At 38.3% G+C, this 21,671-nt stretch overlaps 1 protein-coding gene across 1 annotated transcript in view; it reads right to left on the reverse strand.

The window, feature by feature from the left end:
• SLC16A7 (solute carrier family 16 member 7) overlaps positions 1–21,359 on the reverse strand; it is a 74,956-nt gene extending 53,597 nt beyond the window's left edge. The window contains exon 1 of the mRNA XM_065743389.1: positions 21,140–21,359. The gene's annotated coding sequence lies outside the window, so the exon portion shown is untranslated. The remainder of the gene's footprint in view (positions 1–21,139) is intronic.
• Between the last annotated feature and the right edge of the window lie 312 nt (positions 21,360–21,671).

Consider the following 21,671-nt stretch of genomic DNA (forward strand, 5'->3'; position numbering starts at 1 on the left):
AAAACCAAAAGTACAGATGAAATTGCACAGTTTATAATTCTCATACCTTATTTAATTGTGATATGTATGGTTCATAGCTTTTGTAGCAGAGTACATCACATACACTGACATTTTTATGATCAAGGAAAAGCATCTATGATGATTCACTGTTGCTAAACCTGTAATAGTAATTTGTCGCAGTGTAATGAATGTACAGAATTTTAAATAGAAACATGATGGAGATTGCTGAGTGTTTTGCTAGAGTTTTCAAAATCTTCAGGACCATGAATCACACATGGCAATTTTATTTCAGATTGATGGTCATTTCCATTTGTCACCCGTAGAAACTTAATTCCATCAGTTTTACATTGTTTTGAATCACCAGATGGCACTTTTCTCTGCTCTAAAGACTCACCATCTGAGTATGTAGGAGATAGATATGGGTGAAACATTGTCAGCTGAACTGAGATTCTTTATAGATCTTAAGTATCTTACCAGAAAAGAAAAAAACACTTATCTCAATCTCTCTTTAGTTCAGCATATTCTTTCTCAAATTAGCTGCTGTAGACAAGCTATGTATACAGAAATGGAAAAACAGAAGGAAAAAAAAAGAAAAAATATTTTTGTCAACATGTAAGTACTACCCAGGGGCATTTTAGAGGCATTATTTCTCATTTCCTACAAACTTATATTTAAAGCTGCACTTGAATAAAGTAATATTGACAAATCAAAGTAAGACTGTGTTGAAAAGTTTGTCTGATTCTAAGGCACCACTGTAATTTCGCTGATACTATTTTGGTTATGTTCTTCAAGTAATTTCCCTACCCTTCTTCCATGTGCAATCCACAAGAACAAATAAAAAAATCAAAAAGATACGCAGTCATGACAAGAGCTCTCAGTAAAGTACAATCATGATTTATTACCATCGCATACTAATGGAATATCAGTGGAAATACCATAAAGTGATGTTTAAACATTAAGCAGTGATTGTTTTATAATGTCTGTAACTACACTGCACACATCTTTTTCACTCTCTTTCTTCCATTATGTGGATTGATCACAGCGCTTCCTTTCTCTGTGAATTCTGGGAGAAAAGACAAGCAGATTTTTATAACCATTTCTTTCCACCTTATAACTGTTTAAGGGAACAGTGAGGATTAGCGGACAGTCAGTTTTGTGTGACAACCTGAGAAAAAGCATCTGGGGAGGCAAATTAAAGCAAACGGAATTATCGTATTCAAATGTGGCTAAGATTGCACACTGCATCACACTTGTTCAAACATGACTCCTTTATATAAGGATTCAACGTCCTCTCTACCTTTATATGCTATATATACAGAATACCTTTCTGTTATCTCCTTCTATTTTTACTAACAGCAAGTGACTGTTTTTACTCTGGAGAGATACAGTACATCTGTTCTATATCAGGGTGGAAAACTATGTGAATAAACAGTGGAATTCCACTGTCTGTTGAAAAACAATTTTTTAAAAAATCTTCTCAATATTTTCTTGTTTTCATTAACAGTTTACGTATAATATTTCATGTAGAAATAATGAGAATCATATAGTGGAAAAAAAATACAGATCAAAAACATATAAAGAGAGGCATAAAAATGTTCAATATAAGTTAAGTGTTAAAGTAGTTTTGTCATTTTTGATTTTGTAGTTTGACCTAGTTACTTTGTCTTATTAGGTGGTAAGCCATCAAAGTGCTTCTTGACATCAGTAGAGTCACAAACATGATAACAAAAATTCTGGTCTCAAAGTCATTAACTCACTCTAGTGAAGGCAAAGACAATTTTGAACTCTGTTTTGAGCTCAGAAAGGACACAATTAAACCTTAAGGCTGTAAAGTCTGATAACAGAGTTGACACAAAATCAGCACTAAAAATCACCATGTTATCTCCATGAAATAAGCTCAATAAACATTTGTTTACAATGAGGTATAAACAGCCCCTGTAAAAACTTCCAGATGTATTAACCACTGGCAAAACTGTTTTAGTTGGCTTGAGGTTGGAGAGAAGGAGGGTCTTGCTATATATGAAAAACAGAATTGGAAATTACTCTTGCATTTGCTTCAGTCAAAGGAATCTAATAATTTTAAAGTGCCTACAGCTAAAACCAGTCATAGCACATTGAGTTCTGAGGTTGCAAAAGACTGGAACAGTTACTTGTGTCAGTGAAATATGCACCTACAGTGCTTGCTCTAAAAGCAGTCCATCATTCTTTATTACAAAAACCCCTGGCACGGCAGAAGAAGCACGTAAGATTTGCAAGGTGGAATAGCCTTCATTCCTTTGCTTGGTTTCATGCAGTGGGGTTATTGCTGCCCTCCCAAATCTTTATGAAAATAACATATATATCATGAAGTCCTGTCTTGTAAGTAAAATTGATATTGCATTTATAAATTGTGTGTTACCTCAGAACACATGGAATTAATTTCTCCTGTCAGCTACTCCTAATGCCACAGAAATAATCTAATTTGCTGGTTGTGTCAGCCATATTCAACTTGTCTTCAAATCAACTACCTGCTCTCACTCATCTTTTCCTATACTGGCTGTGAAGTTCTTGAGCTCCCTTAGAACTGTGCTTCTGTCAGACACTTTCCTTGTCCTCTTTATCACTGTCCTTCTGTCAGACACTTTCCTTGTCCTCTTTATCACTGTCCTATCATGTCCCTATTTCAATTTAATTCAAATAACTTCCATTACATCCTTCACTCTAACTCACATTTATATTTCATGTGCAACAGTTCTAAACTCTGACCTGAGCTTCACTGATACTCCCCTCTTTTCAAAGTTCCTCTTTAGAAGTCCCATCTTTGAGTTCTTGATTTTGTTAGAAATGTTGGCAAAATGTAAGACAAAAAATGACAATCAAATCTATAAAGCCTGACAAGAGTCAAGAGTGTCACCATTCATTCACATTAATCCTTGCTATAAATCTTTAGAGGTATAAAAAGTGTAAGAATATTTCTTTCTGAAAGCATTTTACACTATTTTGTCAATATATACTACAAAATCATTAAAAAGACAAAAGCAAATATTGCGCAACTTGTGCTGGTGCATAGACTTGTCTTGCATTTAATTAGTCAGCTAGTTTTGTATGGATTAGCACAGTAATCCAAAACTACCTACTACACTAAGCAAAGATAAAAAGAAATAGAAAAACAGCACAGTACCTGTCAGAGAGCTGCTGTCCAAGACAATTATCTGAACTTGATAGATACAGAGCCTTTGTTCAGCTTGAACACTTAAAGACTCCTTGGAGACCCGATTGGCTGTTGATCACACATGATGTTTAAATGGTTTATTTTGTGTGACCAATTGCCAAATCAACAAGCATCCCAAATTGCTGAGGCACGAGAGGTTATGGTGAAGCTCAAGACTCAGAATGTGATCCCCCAGAAGGGCACCCTTGGTTTATGAACACTGCATGAGGTTTCTTGCAGTTTCTTTGTCTGACATGCAGGACTTTTTTATTATTGCCTTTAGAAATGCATGCATTCAAAAGAGCATTTAAATGCTATATATCTGGGGACATCTGAACATAGTTTATGCCTAATGCTGCAGGAATTCAGCATTTACAGAGATGCTGGGTGTGAACTTGCTTTGTAACATATAGAGTATTAATACAATTTTGTTCAATAAGTTAAAATTTTATACAAAATGCTCTAACAATCATAAGCAGAAGCTTAAAAGAAAAAAGCAGACACTCAATCCAGCTAACAAATTGCGGGTCTAATATTTTTTCTCATTTGAAGGAAACTGTCCAGCAATTTATCATAAACATGCAATTACTGTAGAGTTTTTCAGATCATTCAATTTACATACATACTAAAATTCCACATTCGTCTTTGTAGAGTAATTAAAAACTTCTCTGAACTAATAAGCAATGCTACTTAGTGGATTAATCAAAAGCTGTATTTTGCTGACAATAATGCAGAATTTGCTTCAGAACTCCAGAATTTATTTTACATTATTTCTTATACTATACAAGAACTCACCATTTTTGTAAAGGAAGAAGAATCTAAATATTTGCAATACTGATGATAAAATAAATGTATATTTTTATAAAAGGCAAGTTGTACCTTAGATCAAATCATAACTTCTCTTATGAATTCTAAGCAATTTTTTTTAACATCAGAACTCCTACCATTTTATTGACTTTAACCATTTTGTTGGAGAAGCAAACAAAAAGTATATGTGTATGTGTTGGTATAGTTGTCATTTTTCACCAGCATCATTTACCATGTCTGCCTTGACCCAATAAAGGCTGGAAGGGATGAAACCACATGACCAAATGAAATGGAAAAACATTCTGTCAACTCAGATTAAAACAACTGAAACTTCTCCTTGTCCACTGTGCAACTGATATTAAAGCCTTAAAGGTCTTAGAAGTGCATTGTTTGGGAATATTAAGTAGTTCCTGTGGCAGATTTTTATGAGAAATTTACTGTTACTTTCACAGTCCAGCACTTGGAATATTTACAGGGAAAGAAGCAATTCTCTCAATAATTTATTTTTTATTATTTATCTGAAAAAAAAAATGATGCTAATTGTGACCAGCATTCCAAAGAGTAGTGACAATCTCTCTTGGAAAGTGAGACAAATTTTAGAACTCCTATAAGCACACCTAGTGTGAGCACTGCTTGAAGAAAAAATACCAGCCTAATCATGAGAAAATATTATCATTTAATTGATCTCTGTACTGTCTAAAACTTTAATTTGAAGCTGAAATAGCTCCTTCAGGAAGGACGAAATATACTGGAGATAATATGTAGCAGGAATAGGTAAGCCTCTAATGTAGAACTGCAGGGAGGGCTCTATGCAAGGGGTGTCTGTCCCAGTTCTGAGGGCAACGGCAGGAAGGGAACAAGGCTGCTGACATATACACATAAGAAGAGCGAAAAAAGGAAGTAAACATGTGTTGTTGAACTCTGACAGAGAGCGTGTGGTAACAACAATACCATGTTTCCTATTATTGGGAAGAAATAGGAAGCGAGCCATTGTTTGTGCTGGACACGCTCTGTTAAGATTTTGACAACTTGTATGTAGTTGTGGGTGCAGCTTCTCACTTGTGTCAGCAAAGCTGTTCCTCCCGCTGTGGCCTTCAGGAGTGGCCCTTCCTTTCACAGGCTCCCAGCCCACCCGAGGAGAGCCGGGGCAGGGGAAGATAAATGAGCTGTGGCCTCAAGATTTCTGCATCCACGAACAGCAACTGTAGAAAGAGAATAACAGCAGGATAACAGCAACATCCTAGAAGGTGCATCCACAGTTGTTCTCTGGGGACACTGCATTGAGTCAACACCAGCAAGCCTGGCACAGCACTAATTTGGCACCATGGTGGCGGAACAGAGCAGGAGTGTGTCCACACACTTCAGATAGCAAACAGAAGGGCTTAAATCTGTGCCTACACTGAGGCTAACCTTTTAAATATAAGGAACTGAGCATGAAGTAGAAGGTCAGAGCTCATATTAAAGTGCACTTCTGAGTGACAGAGCTAATTGGAACAGGGCACGCAGGTGGCAGTCAGCTGGCCTCCAGTTCACCATCAGCTTGAACTTCACAGAAATAAGTTAATGCTGTCTTGGACTATTGTCTACAAAAATTTAGAGATACCAGGGGCTATTATCTGACTCAGTATACAAGACTAATCTAGCAGGGCATTTTGTGATTAATAGCAACAGTGGATTTTTAAGTATAATACAGATTCAGCTCCTTGAGAACTCCTCTGAGACCGATGCCTAGATGTAGGTACTTTACTGCACATTGCTGCCCACTCATATACAGGCACATGCTCATTAAATTTAACTGCTGACTCCTGGAAGAGAGACAGACACTAGAAACAGGCTGAGAATTTCTTCTCAGATCATAAGCTTAAACCGTAAAAGTTGAAGTAGATTCACAATAATCATTTATTTTGGATGTTCACCAGAACTCCAGCTCAGGTTTGCTACTCACTAATGTCTGTTCCAGTACATCTGTTTATTAAAAGACACCTAAAAAAAATCTCTCTTGCATATAGCCAAATGTTATATTTAACACTCTAGCACAATTTGTCCTTGGTTCACAATCTATGGATGTTGACTTGCTTGAAAGAATGCTCTAGATTAGCAGGGGCGACAGTACTTTAAGCTAAATAGTAGTTCAGAATTTGGTCACTGTTTTTTCTGTTGGCGTGAATATATATATATATATCTTTTTCTTTGTCTGATCACCTCCTACAACTCAAATACTGGGGGAAAATCTCCATTTCTCCTGCTTTTCCTCCTACTGTGTAATTTTAGCTTTTCACATTTTAGGTCAGATTAAGGTTTTTAATAAAGCCTTCAAGGTATTCTTTGGTTTACAATTTGTGATTATTTCTGATTTATAAGTGGGATTCATCACAGCCATCTTAGACACTGAAAGTACTGGCATCTATATGTGATCTCAGAATCCTGGTTCCATTTATAATCAATGGGTAGGAATAAACTTCTGAGATGTATCTCACCTTTTTACATGTCTAAATTACAATTAAATAATTTAAAACATAAAAGGAGCAAGATCTGTTTATTTTATAGTGTGGATAGATATAGATAACTAGCCCAATTACACATATCTATGCTGCTGAGCTCTGCATTTGATCAGATTAATCCAGCCCTATATGCCCACAGTGGATCTTCTTAGTATGGAATACTTTGTTAATAACCCAGTTACTTCCTCCTGTCCAGTATGTAGCTTTCTTGGAGTAGGAAGTGATTTTTCTTGTTTATTTAACCATAATAAAATACAAAAAAACTGAAAAATATCTTTTCCGAATTCTAAAAAAATGATTCTCACGATCTTCCTTGAAAGAGATCCACAACTTCACCGCACAGTGTTGAAATCTGGAATTTTGCAATCTTTCCTTTATTGCTGTGAAAAATAAGTTCTTTTTTGCTGAGCAACGAGTCTCTGAACAGCATGTGTTGCAATACTTATATTTCGTACAGGATTTTCTTTTGCTGTGTTTGTAAAATGTGTAACTCTGAAATACTGCATTACTAACATTTTTGTGGCTATCATGGCTGTGTAGAGGAAATTTTACAGCAGGTGAAGACAAACTATCTCTTGCCTTATGTACATACCATAGCTAACTAATATTATCCATTTTGAAAGTAAATCTCCATGTCTTATACAGCAAGAGCAAATCTCTTGCCATCTTTTTATAAAAACAGCAACAGATCTCATATGTGCAGTATTAATTCACAATTTACTCAACCAAATCATCGCATAAACCATCCAAACACCAATTAAAATGTTCAGTGCCTTACAGAACAATGCAGAGGGCAGCTTACCTTATGTAAAGACTGGACAGCTGCCCAGAGCTGCAGAATTGGAGAGGCAGCATTTTCAGAGCCAATTTGTGACTGCACTGATTAAATTGCTAATAAGGCATTTATTTTTATAAGGGGTAAATACTTTGACTCATTTTTTTTGTTCTGGAACTTTCTGAGACTATACTTTGTAATAGCTTAATATTTTGCATTCTAAAATTATATTAAAAGGTAATAAATATCATTACTTACGAATTTTGGAGTACTGGGAGCAGAATATATTTTATTCAAGGCAAAAAAATAGCAAAGGCTTTTCCTGATGATACAGGATATGCATCAGGGGTAGCCTGCTACTAAGCAGGACAACAATAACTGTTTGCTAGATGAAATAACAAGACTTTTCGAATAAGCTCAAAAATTTCCTAGTAAATCTCTTTGCAGAAAAAGAAAAAAAAGTGAAATATTCGTTTAAAACAAATTTCTGTGAATTATGTAAAAAGCATTATCATTCAGGCCTGAATGATAATGTTGGCTTAGATAACTGCATGTATGCAAGAGCTTGAGTAATAGGACATGTCATAAGGTATGACAGTGCCTAATAAAAACAAGTTTCAGTGTGTTAGGTATGAAGAAAATGCAAATTATAAAGTTATGTTGCACATCACATTGCCTAACATTGTGTGAACTCACAGCCTTTTGGGCTGGTCCTTGCTTGATTCTCCTGTAGGCACTCATTGACATTGGCTAGAATAAAAGGACTGAATGGAAAAGACCACGAGGAATCATTAAGAGACAACAGTAGGAAGAGACTGAACTGGTGTCCCTGGGCATTAAGATCTTTTATCTGCCTCCAAGGTGAGGGATGGGAAACAGGCAACAGTAATGTCTCCCTCTTGCATGCCATCCTTAAGAATGTGCCAGACACATCGGTTAACTTACAAGCTGCAGCAAGCACAGAGGACTGTGTGAGCCTGTGCACCAGTTGCAAATCTCAGGCTGAAGATAAACATCAATAGTTTCCTCACCACCTGCAATTTGGCATTGACTGCAACGACAGTGCTCCGAAAACACATGCTCCCCACCAGTCTGCCAGCCCTTCCCAGCAGCACCTGCCTGCCCCTTGCTGACAGCCCTAACCACTCAGCCTCCCTAATCCACCAGCCACCAATGCTGCCGGGCCCATCCCCTCACTGTTATAGCTCGAACAGTTCAAGCACACGCCAGGATACAAAATCCAAGGTGAGGAAAAACTTCACAGCTAATCTGAAAGCATAGGAGTTCGTGTTTCTCCAGTACATCGATTTTCCCTCAGTCTTCCTCATTATTGTACATTTTGCTATATTAACATATACACCATCACACACAAGCCAAAACAGTGAATTATCTTTAAAATTATTATTAAAGCTACAGACGATTGTAACTTTATGAGGGAAGAGGTAGCAGCTGTGGTTATTTGTATATCACCTAATGCTTTAACAAAAGTTATATGAACCAAGTGGCTAACTTTCTTACTTCAAAAAAAAAAATCTGTAGCATGTGAGGGACAAAATATGCTCAAATCACTAACATATGCTTGCAAATTTTATGTTTTACTTGGGTCATTTCTCTTTCATGAATTACTGCATTTGCAGATGAGTAAAATAGATTTATATTTCTATAGTCATATCAGATCATGTACGTAAGCTCAATTCTAGAACTAAGTGTGTGTACTAGAGGCTTTGTGAGTTTTAGAAAAGGAAGGATGATCTCCAGAGGAGACAGGATGCTGCAGGACACTGCAAAATACAAGGGAAAAGGAAAATGCAATTGAATGGAATGGTACTACTGCCTGTTCTGGTATCTTAACTTTGAATGATGTCAGACTTCTGAAAGTCTCCTGTAACTCTTAGTTCTAATGTAGTAAATATTTGTAGTTTCATAATAATGCTAAGCAAAAAATATTTATTTCCTGCCTGTAAGAAAGTCTCCAGCTTTTAGGTTTATGATTTACACACATAAAACTTTAAACATGTGTTATGTTTGTTGGAAGTACACTTGGTTTTCCTCCAAACGATTAAGGGAGGCATTTAAAACAAGTAAGCAATAAATGTAAGCATAAAGTAACAACGCAACAGTTGTACCTTGGGTACACAGTACTTCAATACACCAGCACAGTGACAAAATTATCTAGCAACTGATGAAGTAATTTTGTTTAAAGACAAGGAGACATACCCTGTAGTGATTAAAGGGTGTAGTGTAATTTCTTTCTACTTTGCCTAGACGGGCAGCTGTTCTGGCAGAAGCCTTCACCCCCAAGGGATGACTCTTGGCTGCAGTTTCTACCAAAGTAAAGCAGGTTTATTTTTATGGGCAGAAATCCACACAAATCCTGCAGAGGCTCCTCAAGAGAGAGACAAATTTTACGCAGCTCCCAACTGGCCTGAATGCCACTTCAGCAGCACCTTTCCCTCACAGTTCACTTTTTTTCTGTTTCCATTTTTACTTCTCTCAACTAATCAGCCACTTTGATTATGTCGATTTAAGAGAAATTTAACAGTTTTAATTACCACAGGTAAAGGATTCAAAGCAGCTGATTTGTCTTTTTTAAAGATGGTAAACTTCGTATAGCTTCTCAAAAGTCAACCCATGATTCACAACAGAATTGCTCAATCTGGTCTCTATTTATACTGCTGGGTTTAAATATAGGGTTTAAATTAAAGCCAGTGCTCTGGTAGCACTGTTCATCCCTTCCCTTTGAGGCATGGAGGTTTTTCAGGTATCTTGTGCTACAATGGCTTTCTTTTAAGAGCAGGGCAGCAAATTAGTTGATGTATTTCTGGACTGCCAAAGAACGAAAGCCCAGCAACCTGACAGATTATAGTGTATACCTTTCCTGCCTTTCTCTACTTTCAAAACTTTGCATCTTCTCACTGCTGTCACCAGTCTCCTACCCCTATTTGAAGAATCACTGCAAGTCTCCAAGACAAAAAAAAAAAAAAAAAAAAAACCCTCACACAGAAGTTTTTTCTCTTTTGGACAAAAAAAAAAACACACACACACACACACACACACACAAAACAGTTTCTCTTGATTCCTTTTTGCAGCAGAAGGTAGGTAGCCCAGCTGTCCTCAGCAGGACTCAGATAAACTTGTCTACCAAGTGAAGAAATAAACAGTGATTCCCTCTGGCAAGGTCAGAGGGGCAAATGAAAATGACCCTGGGAGCACGAGTTCGACCAAATACAAAAGGTTCTGTGCTCTGCGGGGTTTGGTTAAATAATTCAGGTCCAGTCTTTTAGAAACATAAATGCAAACCATTCCCTTCTCAACTGGGGTAACAGAAGCAAACACATAAAGTTAATGAACCCAGCAGGGACCAACCGAACAGTTCAACCTCCCCTTTGGAGCAGTGAGAACACAGTCAAGCAGTGCTATCCATTTCACACTGAAAAACAGAATCTGCTCTGCTTTGGTAGGATGAATAAAAATTTTCTTCATTACTGAAGTTCTTCAGTCTTTAGAGGGCTAAATGTACTCTTAACTCCTGTCTGAAAGATCATCTGTTCTGTTCTGGCAGCTTGTGGGCTAAGACAAAGTAATGGCAGTAAGCATCTTAAAGCATTCAATCCTTCCGCATTCTTACTGGCTCCAGAATCTACATCTCTTCACTCTGTGGTACTGCCAGCACTCATGCTGCCTTCCTTCACCCCCACACCTTCTTTCACACTGTTCTTGTAAGGAATGCTCTTCTATCATTAAGTATACGCTATTCCTTTTATAAACCTGCTCACAGAAATGTTCAAATAAGTAAAAAAGATCTCATGGAAAACACTTCCCTGTGTATATTTGCTACCTACAGTGGATCAGTGCAGGTTCTAAACCTTATTAAGATAGCTGAACCTCCTGAAACTTCAAACCACTGTACTCACACCTTTTTTTCAGTGCTTTCCTATTTTGCTCATTCATCTCATAGTATGTAGTATGTTGCCTTTCTTCCTAATTTTCCTACCAACTGCTGTTTGTACATATGCATAATATTAATTCTATCAGAAAACTATCTCTTCAGTTACGTATATTCAGTTGCTTTAATGAAGAACAAGAAGATGCTTCTTTGAGACTACATCAGGATGCGCGATTCTCTGCTTATAAAATCTCTGTATCTGCTGTTCAAAGTACTTATATAAGCTGGGCTGTTCAGGCTAATGTTGTAATTTCTGATTTTATCCTGTAAGAGTGTTGGTTAGAATAGAGGACTGATTTAAAAGTAGGATTTAAGCTCCAGTTATTAAGAGATAACAACCTCCATATCTAGGACCCAGTAATACTGAAATTAAACATTCTAATTTAGGCTTGATAGTGCTGCATACGAAAAATAAAATAAAATAAAATAAAGTAAAATAAAATAAAGTAAAATAAAATAAAGTAAAATAAAATAAAATAAAATAAAATAAAATAAAATAAAATAAAATAAAATAAAATAAAATAAAATAAAATAAAATAAAATAAAATAAAATAAAATAAAAATAAGTATTTGTACACCTGAACTAAAGTTGGCGAACGGAAAAAAAAAAAGAAAGAAAAAAAATCCTTAAGTAACTTATTATCATTCCATTATAATTCCATTTTCTGTGAGAATTCTAATCTATTAGACTAGCAATTTCAGTATGATATTTCAAAAATAAATCTGTACATATAAACTACATTACCTCAGCTTTTTTCTTATCAGAAAATTTGTACAAGAAAAAAAAGTGTTGCATCTAAAACGCATTAATGAGGAAGAACAACAGGATTTAAATAATCATTTTCAATATATAGCCTTTTAGCAATACTTAAATACACCCAGAAGTGCAAGCTGATTACCTGGTTAAGAAAGAATGTCTTGTAACATTATCAGCTTTTTATGCTATCAGAGTAGGAAAAAGAGCTTGTATTAGCTGTGGAAAGAACAGGCTTTTATATGTCATCACATATGAACATACTTTTTCAGGTTGCATAAAACAATCAGCTTTACTATGAAACAGAATGGTGGAAATAATTTATCTGTTTTGTCACAAAAGTAATCCGAAGTCAGAAACTTTCAGGTAAATGGACACATCCCTATGCGTTTGGACAGTACAAGACATGGAAATGTATATGACATATTTAGTTCTTATGTCAAAGTGCCTTTTTAATGGTATATGTGAGAGGGGGTCATCTATATATGCCCAGATGAACTTAGCAAGCAAACACTGTAGGATGAGTTCACAGACTGCACGCTGGTATACAGCTTCATAGTGCTACACAATCACTAAGTGAGGACCAACTTATGGAACAAATCAATACTACAGAGTCTGTGTCTTCCACTACTGAGGTCACAGACTATCTTTACCCAAGGAAATCTAAAAGGTGTAATCTTTAATAGATTAAAGCATTAAGTGAAATGATCCTGAACACGTCTTTTTGAGAACTACTGAAGCTCAAGATATTCTCAACCACAGGCTAAACAATGACTATAATATTCAACCCCTAATTTTTATTTTCAAGATTGCAGTACTGAAGGTTTGAGAATTATACTGTGTGATGGTTAGTTTTCCTCATAATATATTTAGTACTCATTCTTTTATTAGCATCTTGTTTGGCAGATATTCTGGTACACAAGAGTGTGCCATTTTGTGATCAGATAACACAATTCATCAACAACAAAAAGGCCTATAATTAGCACACAGATATAATAAAAGCTAAAGCCAACATTCTTTCTACTACTTTCTCATAAATAAGTAAAGAAAAATCTAAGGATAACTAAAAACTACTGTGAAAATATGATCCATTATTCTGTTTCTGATAGCTTGAAGGTATTAGCCTTTGTGAAATTCCTCAAAATCATAACATCTCTTGTACTTCTACTCTGCTTTTGCCTCTTCAGTTTGTCATTCTTCTAAGGCTATGTATTCTCCTTACTCACAAGACCTGAAAAGCAGAAATAATAAATTAATAAATAGAACCCACTAGGGGTAAAGAATATAACCACTTGCAAGTCTAAAAGTCGTATATATGCTGGTTACTATTGAGGAGTATCATCTATAAATGCTCTCTTATAAGTGAGCGTACATATAACAGTTTCCAGTTTTAGTGTGGAAAATACAGTATACTGGTAAGATGAGCAGAGCAGAAGAGTTACCTTGATATTTACCCCCGTTCTAAAATAAAGGGGGAAAATGATCTCACAGAAAGAATGAGGAGAGATGAAGGACATAAAAGGACACATGAAATATTTGTTTGGAAACAGAGAAATCATTTTGATAATGATTATGAGAAATAATTTTCATTTAAACTAATCAGGCAAGTCAAAGCAAGTGATCCAAAAGTCTTTAGAAGCAAACAAGAGAGTATACTCAGCCCTTAATGTATGTAAATAAAGAGTAACCCAGTGGAATTGCACTTTCATTGCAAATGAAATACAGAACTGGAGTCACAGAAACAGAGGAAATGCCAATTAGCAGTACTGTTGTATTCTTTGAGTGCATCTCTGAAGATAACAGACAGAAAATACTACAGTGTGTTTAGATGTCAGTTTTAAAAGTCCTTAACTCGTTTCTCAGCCTCATGTGAATTTGGACCTTACATTCATTAACTTTGCTTATAAATCTCTTTCACTAGCTAATACAGCTAAAACCAAAACAGGCTACACATGACACTGTGCCACAGTGTTGCTATGTATGAATAAGGAATTAACCTAAACTTAAATAAAGCACTCTTGTATCCAGCATAACAACATCAAAACATCTCATTTTGGATAACTACATCAGAAAAACATGACAATAAAGCCCTTATTCCTGTAGACAAGTAACTTAATTATATCTACAAAAGAACAAGAGCAAAGGATCTCCTTTTCCCTTATTCCTCACAAATACAATATACACTTCATGATTTGTTAGTATAGGCTTTTTTGTCATATTCTTTTCTATTCATTTTCCACAAATATACAACCCAAAGGTATCAAAATATACAAGCTTTTATCACTTTTTCACAAAGCATGATGTTGCAACTTCTAATCATGGGCTACTGAGTCTCTTTATTCACCTTTAGTAGCAGTAGGAAAGAGTGGAAGAGAAAAAAGCTGCATAATGGAAAATGAGTAGCTTAGGACTCCTGTTTGTCACAAGGAGTAGAGATAGTATAAATTCCTCAGGGCAAAAAAGAAGTTCTTAGTTTAATACTATGTACAATTTTTTATAAAGAGTACATATTTAAAAGTATTTGGTAATTGGCTGATAGGCCCACTGTCTTCTTCAGCTTCCAGCACTGACTCCTGTCTGAGGCTCTGTTCTGTCCACCTGCTCCCTGGTGCACACCTCTTGCTCAGCTAGATTGAGTCTCTGTCCCAGATACACTTTTTCCTGACCCTTAAACCATTCTTCAGATCCAGCTGTCCATTTATATCTCCCCAGCCTCCATTTCTAACATCAGCAGAAGGCACTGCCGAGAACAAAGGTCGAGCACCCAGTTTCAGACCCAAATCCAATCCTATTTATAACAACATAGAATTGCTAAAGTTGAAAAAGACCACAAAGATCATCTAGGCCAACTGCCAACCCACCATCACTGCACCCAATAAATTATGTCACCCAGTGCCACATCTAAACGTTTCTTGAACACCTCCAGAGACAGTGACTCAACCACCTCCGTGGACAGCCCATGGAATTCCATCACCTAACCACTCTTATAGAGAATAAATTTTTCCAGATATCCAACCTGAACACCCCCAGTACAACTAGAGGCCATTGCTCTTACCTGGGAGAGGAAGCTGACCCCCAACTTCCCACAACCACCTTTCAGGGAGTTGTAGAGTGATAAGGTCTCCTCTGTGACTCAGCAATCCCAGTTCCCTCAGCTACTTCTCACAAGACTACACTGCCCTACTCTGGACACACACCAGGAACTTAATGTCATTCTTGCAGTCAGAAGCCCAAAACTAAACACAGTACTCTAGGTATGGCCTCACCAGAGCAGAGTACAGGTGGGCAATCACCTCCCTTGTCCTGCTGACTACACTACTGCTGAGGCCATTGGTCTGCTTGGCCACCTGAGCACACTGATGGCTCATATTCAGATGTCTGTCAACTAATCCTTTTCCTCCTTGCAGCTTTACAGCCACTCTGCCACAAGCCTGTAGCAATGAACAGGGCTGTTGTGACCGAGGTGCAGGACCCAGCACTTGGTCTTTTGAACAGCTAGCCTCAGCCCATTGATCCAACTTATGACCTCTCTGTAGGGCCTGCCTACCCTCAAGTAAATCAGTATTTTCTTATAACTTGTTGGCAGTTTCCAAAAGCAGTCTAGAAAAGAGCTGTTCAATGGAGAACTTACTTATCAACAAACATCAAGGAATTTAACTCATACAATTACAATCTTTTAAAAATTGGACAGCTACGTTGACAAGAACAGCTTACTTGTATTGTTCAGATTTCTTTTTTTCTTTCTCTTTGAAACTTGTCCTGAGGACCATATAAAGAATGCAAACTGTAGGAACACGATTAGGTAACTGCAACTCCTATAGCATTTTAATCCAATAGTATCACAAAACACTTAGATATTCTTCATTTTAAGGCTTTCAGTCCGGTCAGAAGAGAAAAGCATCAATATCTAAGAAGTCATTCTGTTATAGCTAATAATCTGAACACAGTCCTATTGTACTTCAAAAATTCTAACCCTCACTGACAAATATTTACATAATTACTGCAGATAATTGAAAAAAAAAAAAAGCCACAAAATACTTCATTTCTGGTGTAAAAAAAATCTAATGCAATTGAATTAAAAAGCACACACATTTTTCCACCTTCAGTACCAATCAAACAAATTACAGTAGGAACTGGTTTTGTTAAAAAAAATCATTTATGCAATTTACATGTGTACTTTTTTTTCATGGTGATGGTTAATCCATTTGGCATGATTCTTCTAGTACTGCAGTGTACACATTTTTTTTCAATATTTCTTAAATTTGAATAACAAGCACTGAGAAGTATAATCCTGAAGTTGATGCTGAAACAATTTGAACTTTTATCTTTAATTGTCTCCTTTTTGCTTGTACCATACACTGCAAGAGTGATGATGGATAACTTCTACTTGCAAGCATGTTGTTGAAAATAAATGCTAAAATGTATATTAAATTTTATATTTCTTTGAAAATAGTATCACTTTATACCTGAAAATTATTTAGCTCTGCTTTGGGACTGATTTTACTAATTTCTGTTGCATGCACCTCATGTAAAAGGCAACATCCATCATTGTACTATCACTACCATCACTGTAGTGACTGCAAATGCTAAAAATTCTTTGATGCCAAACAAACTTTGAACACAATTACAAGTCTTTGTTTTATATTCATTATCTCTGTGTGCCAAAATTGGGAGTGCTGCCAACAGTTTGCTACCACAGAGGCCATCTGATGGGATCACCATGCCTGAAGGAGTAGCAGGAGCTTTCTAACAGCTAAGGAAAGATAAGCTAATCTATAGAACTTCTTAAAAATATAAAGATAACAAAAGCTATTCTTAAAGGACATGGTCTGAACAGTTTTCTTTGTAGCACACACTTTCTGAATGTTCCCACATTGATCATCACCTTAATCACCATCTACAGCTGAGTCCTCGACAGGAAAACCTGGTCCAAAGAAAAAACTGAAAATGAGCTAAAAGTGAAATAACCACCAACTTTCCTGTCAAAACAACTGGAAAGTATTCATTTGGGGAGCACCTGTGTCCTCCAAGCTTTTGGGCAACTCTAGTCTGCAGAGGTCTGAAATGATAAAATAATACATTGTCATTATCTTTCATAGTAACAGTATGAAAATAACACCAAATCCACCGTGATTTCCACTATTACTCAGAACACCACTTTCTTGTTAGTTCAATACTTCATACTGAATAATTAGGATACCAAGTCAAAACAAAATGCATCAGTAGCTAAAGTAAAAAAAAAAAAAAAAAAAGAATCACTTCAGGATTAAACTTGTTCCCTAGTACTTCCTGATTTTATGAACTAAGAAATTCCATTTCTTAAGCCACTCAGAGAAAAAGTGGATCATGGGAAGTGTCAAAGTTCCTTTTTTTTTTTCCATTATTTTCCCTCTTTCTCTATTGGGGATTTTTTCAGTTGCCCTAATTGTATCTGTATATGTATATGAAAATATGCAAGTATTTTCAATTGCCCTGTCGTTACCTTTTGGTAATATTTACTTTTTCAGCAAATGCTTTTTATGCATACATCTGATTACACGTTACTCTTAAGTGTCATGAGACAGGAAAGCATGATGCCCTGAAAATAAAAAAAAATATACAGGAGACAACTGGTGGCTTGAATTTGATGATAACAAATAAAGAAACCACCTAATATCACTGTAATCACATCTCCAGACATAAATATCATAAATTAAAACACAAGGGATTGCAAAGGGAAAAAAACAGACTCCTAGTTTGCCAGACACCATGACCTATGAGCTATGAATTTGTTCTTCTGTAAAACCTTGTTTGGATTGTTTAACTATAAGAACAAGAGCTATAAGAAATATTGGAAATACAAGATACAATGTAGAACTAAGCAGTGATCCACAGTTAGCCCAACATCCTGTATTCCTCAAGTCACAGAATATCATGCCTTACTCCTACATCCCAACTACTTTACTTGTATGTTCCAAGGTTCACAGTAAAATTAAGAAAGTTGGCACAATGGCTCACAAATACATACAAGCCAAAGAATGCAGGTTTGGACTGGGATGCACACATGGAACACAGCCTGTTTTTCCACATTTGCTTGATACATAAAACAGTTGACCAATGAAATCCTATCTTTCTATAGAATATTCTCCTTGGTGTGTGCAAACACAAGGATATATATATATATATATAAAATATCTGAATAGATATAGAAACTAGCATTTGCTATAAATTATTAATGGATATGACCTAACTTTTTATTAAATAAAAATCAAGAAAACTGTATTTTCATAATCATACCAACATTCAAAGAAAAAAAATAATTTAACAACACAGGTAATTAGCACAGACAAAAAAACATTCTTCTTGTCTTGACTCCGCACAAGAAAATGGACAGCATTAACTCTAGCAAAGAGAGTCAGGTATAGAATTAATTCAGAACTGCATTCTGACACCATCTTTGCTAGAGTGGAAATCTATTAAAAAAAAAATCAACTCTACATTAGTATCTGTGATGTTGCAATAGGAGAAAAATCAGGTGAACTGTAGTCTCCTTCCTTAAACAATAACCAAGTGATACTGCAAGCAAATCCACCTGTTTGTCATAAATAGAGGACAAGAAAATTTACCTAAGAAAGAAGGGATACTAAAGTGTACTTTTTTTCCTAAAATGAAGGAAAAGAAAACCAGTAACAGAAACAAGTACACATACACAGAGAAGTAAAAATGTAGAAAATAGTGAGCAAAATCCGAAGAAAAGCAATGAACAAAATACATTTTTGTAAGCAAATCAGCCTGTGATTCAGAGCGCTCTTCTCTCTGCCTCAACTTCTATGCCCATAAGTAATCCCCTTTACAACTACCCATAGGATCTCCTGCCTTCATAGAACCCAGATTCTAGAATGAGGATTTTGCAAGAACAAGAGCTGAGTGAGTCCACATCCAGTACATACCACTGATGAGTGACAGATGGAATTAGGTTAAAGAGCTGGATGGAGATTTTTTTTTATATACTTCTAATGGAGCATTCATTAACACTGAAAATTGCTGACAAGATTTCAAACTCTACTTAGTGTAGGTGCAGAGTTATGATATTTAACTATATAACTGTTGCTTTGATATTTCCTTTTGAAATACTTCAAAGTATTCCTAAAAACTTTATATCCACCATTCCTTCATCAGTTTACATGAAAAGTACCACTTTTGACCAACTGTATCACTAGATCTCCCAAAGAAAAAAGATGCATAAAATGTGGGAATTTCATTTTCTACAATCCAAGAACGCTTTCCATGAAGACTCCATTTCAGACTTAGGCTTTCCCATGTTTCCATCATATTGAAGAAATAAGGTTGGTGAAATTATTTGAAATCACTCATACACACAAACACACATTAAGAAAAAAAAATCTGTAATGTCCAGCTTCCAGTATTTGCCTTACTCAAAGAGCTGTTTTGTCCTGAAGCCACTTATATTAGAAAGACTGTGTTCCAAACTAAGTTAGCTGAGCTATTCAGATACATGAAGTTATAGTTCTATAATTAATTGTACACATTATAGAAACGTCTGAAAAATAATTTATTGTCTTCCTTTTACATGGAAGATATTCAGCATTCATTCTTGAGTACGATACCCAAAGTCAGCAACTATGAAGAAGAGGGGAGAGGGCTGTCTTTAAAGTAAGGGAATCATTTATGTATTATTCACAGATTTCATATGTACAAATAAAAGCACTACCACATTTATTGATCTACTTGTCAGTTTCCTGTTTCTTTAAATATGAGACTATCTCCCTCTGTCTTGAAGACCAGCTTTCATATAATTGTTCATCTAGAGAGAGCTGAGGCAATATTTCACAGGCTCAGCTGATGTGCAGTCGAATTTATAACTTCATTCCTGCAATGGTAGCTGCAAGCACCTCTTTCATGACTATCTGATATGTAACTGGAGCCACAGGTGGATATCACTATGGAGACATGAGTGGTTATGATAGAGACCACAGAACTGGGAATTGATGCCTTCACAAGGCATCAGTATCCCTCAGTTTACTGAAAGAGATTTGGGGAAAAGGCAAGAATAATCTCAGTAAGATTTTTTCTTTGCTTAAAAGTTCAGGCTGAAAAATAAAAAATAAAGAATAAAAATAAAAAAGTGCTCTCTCTAAATGACCTCTGACTTGAAAAGTAGTGTTGTGCATGCATGAGTGCAGTGTGCCTGCAGATTGAAGATGTCACTGGCCCACCCAGGAGCAACAGAGCACACGCTGGTATTCAGAATGTGAAAAGCTTGGTGTTAAGGCCGTGTCCCACCTCCAGTGTCTCGTTGGGACCACTTCAGCAACCACAATGCCGGGGCACGAGGATCTGCATGGGCACAGAGAAACCCTTTTCTCTCAGGACAAGGCTACCAATGCCCCACACAAGAGAGACTTCACGGACGCTGAGTCCCCAGCGTGCTAACAGAGGTCATATAAAAATAACGATGGAGGAGTGTTCTCCCGGCTCTGGTACCAGTCACGGGGAGAGCCGGGAGCGCAGCCTCTAAGCAAACCCAGCGGTGTCTGAGGACGATGAAAAAGCTGCTGCGGGGCTCGGAGCGGCGCGGCCCACGCCAGGCAGAGCCACAGCTCAGGATCCCCGCGGACCCCTCCCCAAGATCACCCCGAGCACAGCGGTGTGACGTCACCACTCCCCTCGGGGCCGCTGCCGCCAAGTGACAGCGAGGCACACCGCTCCAGCCTCGCTGCCGCGCCTCCCCGCCCACGTCTCCCGGCGGAGCTGCCCCGAGGCGGGGGCGGCTCCGGCCGCGGACCCGCTCTGCGCAGAGCGGGAGGTGCGGCAACGCCCCGGGATGCGGCCTCGGCTCGGTCTCCCCGCCCGCTGTCAGCGCCCGGCAGCCGCGTGGACGCGACTGCTTTGGGACAAGCGGGCAGCGCCCGCGACAGACGGCATCTGTCCGTTCATCCATCCGTCCGTCCGTCCCTGCGTGGGTGGCGGCTCGTGTGCGTGTGCGTGTGTGTGACTGACACTGCGGCGCGCCCGCCCGCAGCGAACCGGGTGGGGTTGGGGGGGCACGCCGGCGCGCCCCGGCTGCAGCAGCCCCGTCTCCGTCCCCCGGAGCCCTCCCCGGAGGGGGCGACCTCAGCGGCCTCGCTGCTCCTCCTCCTCCCTCCAGGCGGGTAGGTTACGTTACCTGGTCTCTAGCTCGGGCTGGATCTAATCCCTCGGCCGCCGCAGCCGGCTTGTCTCAATGCCGCGGGGGTGAGCGGGGCTATGAATTTATTTATTCCCCATCAGGCGGCCTCGGCAGCAGGAGAGCCCGGGCCGGGCGGCGGGGAGGGAGGCCCGGGTGCTGCTGCGGGGCCGACGGGGCGCCGCTGTCCCGGGGGTGCTGCGGGGGAACGGCCGAGGCGCTCCAGCACCGGCGCGGCGGGGCGGGGGCTGCGGAGGAGACGCCTCCCTGACTGCCCAACCCGGCTCCGCGGGGCTGGCGGGGGCGCGGCGCCCGGCCCGGCGACAACGAGCCAGCGGGAAAGGCAGCGCCCGGCCCCGTGTCACGCTCCTCACCTGGGCTCTGGCAGGACGTGTCCGTCCGCCCCGCCGCCCCCACCCCTCTGTCGTCCTCGGCGGGACGCGGGGTGCCGAGTGCTTCGCATCGTGAGGCTGTTTGCGCTCGCTGGCTGTTCCTCGCAAAGGTTACAGCGAGGCGCGTCAAGCTTGTGTCA

Source organism: Cyrtonyx montezumae, unplaced genomic scaffold, assembly GCF_038088225.1.
Source record: "Cyrtonyx montezumae isolate F1298 unplaced genomic scaffold, pur_monq_1.0 scaffold_3, whole genome shotgun sequence".
Classification (NCBI taxonomy): Eukaryota; Metazoa; Chordata; class Aves; order Galliformes; family Odontophoridae; genus Cyrtonyx; species Cyrtonyx montezumae.